This window comes from Mixophyes fleayi, chromosome 2, assembly GCF_038048845.1.
Source record: "Mixophyes fleayi isolate aMixFle1 chromosome 2, aMixFle1.hap1, whole genome shotgun sequence".
NCBI classification, from domain to species: domain Eukaryota; kingdom Metazoa; phylum Chordata; class Amphibia; order Anura; family Limnodynastidae; genus Mixophyes; species Mixophyes fleayi.
The window spans coordinates 350,229,500-350,231,355 of NC_134403.1; the positions used below are offsets into that span (position 1 = coordinate 350,229,500).

Below are 1,856 nucleotides of genomic sequence, written 5' to 3' on the forward strand. Positions count from 1 at the left end.
CAATCACAGCCAATCATCTGTAGAATTTCTTGATTTAGAAATTTTCATACAAAACAATTGCTTGGCAACCAAAACTTATAGGAAACAAGTAGATGTCAATAGTTACATTCTTTCGACCAGTCACCACCATCCGCAGTGGCTCAAGAGCATACCATTCAGCCAATTTACAAGGATTAGACGTAATTGCACTAACATACAGGATTACATCACTCAGGGGACTGAATTGAAATCTTACTTTCAGGAGAAACAATACGATCATCACACTATCAATACAGCATTTAACAAACTTCTTAGTACCGATCGGGATCAACTATTGAGGTACAAAACATCAATACCACCGACTCCTCCAGATAACACTAACACTGGTAATGACCAGGTATATTTTGTTTCAGATTACTCCAAAGAAGCCAATTCTTTAAAGCACATTATTTATAAACATTGGCACATCATACAAAAGGATGAAATTTTAGGTCCTCTAATTCATGCTAAACCTAAAATTGTCTTCAGGAAAGCTCCAGACTTGAAGAAAGTTCTGGTTAAAAATCATATTAAAGATAGTACCACACACACCAACTGGTTGACCCAGATTCAACAGAAATCAGGTTTTTATCACTGTGGCAAATGTGTCAATTGCCGTACCACCCAACAAATTAACACACATGGGATTACTGAGGTCTTTTCATCCCATGATAATAGGAAGTTTCTGATTAAGGACTTTATCACGTGTAGCACTAAGAACGTCATCTACCTCATTAATTGCCCGTGTGGAAAACAATACATCGGCCGCACAATAAGACCACTGAAGGTCAGAATTAGTGAACACGTCAGGAATATACGTAATGGTTTTGAGAAGCATCACCTTTCTAGCCACTTTAAAACTACCCACAATTGTGACCCAAAAGGGTTGACTTTTTTCGGCATTAAGTGTGTACACAACAACTGGAGAGGGGGAGACCCAATCAAAAATATTAACAGGGAAGAAACCAGACTGATCTTTTATTTTAACACATTAACACCACGAGGACTTAATATGGAATATGATGTCTCATTATAATATGGTGTCATATCATTCGGATATTGTGAATTATTGGTTATTAGTTGATGACTATCCAGTGCCTATGTCACCTTTGTCCCTTTGGGTATTGTGTCTCCATGTAGACTACGGTTATACCACCCTGGAAATGCCCAATCCCCACCGAACTTGGAAGCCAAGCAGAGTGGAGCTGGTCTAGTACCGGGTTGGGCGACCTCCCGGGAACATCCGGTACAGTAGAGTACATGTAGTAGAAACATCCCAATACGGTGATATTGAGTGTAAAGGCACGTCATCTCCTATGTACCAACACACGATATATATCTATATCTGTATCATTACGGTTTTATTATTGAAATGATGATTGATGAGAACAATTGCAAATTATAACTTTATTGCTGTATTTCGATTGCTGACATTCCATCATATATGCATTCCAACAGAGGTATATGTCAGTTACATAATAGTTTTTTTGTTGTATAGTTTAATATTGGTTCAATTAGGCATACTGTCCATCCTATTATCTGTATACACCTACAGTATTTATTGACATACCCAGAAGTAATATCATTTCTTCACCTGTAAAATGTATATTTTTATTAAGATTATTAGCGCTGTTATCCTTGTTTGTATTTTGCAAGCTTTATATATATATGTTCACCTGTAGTATTATATTATGTTTATTATGTTGCAGCATGCTTGTTTAATCATACAAGCATTTGCTGGCAATGTTAACATTATGGTCGATTAACAGCTGACCAATTCAAGGGTATCCATTCATTCAATTATTGGCTACACTATATAAACGACTATATAATCTCAA

General features: G+C 36.5%; 1 pseudogene; it reads left to right on the forward strand.

The window, feature by feature from the left end:
- The first annotated feature begins 1,157 nt into the window (after positions 1-1,157).
- On the forward strand, positions 1,158-1,276 carry LOC142141962 (5S ribosomal RNA; annotated as a pseudogene).
- Positions 1,277-1,856: the final 580 nt, after the last annotated feature.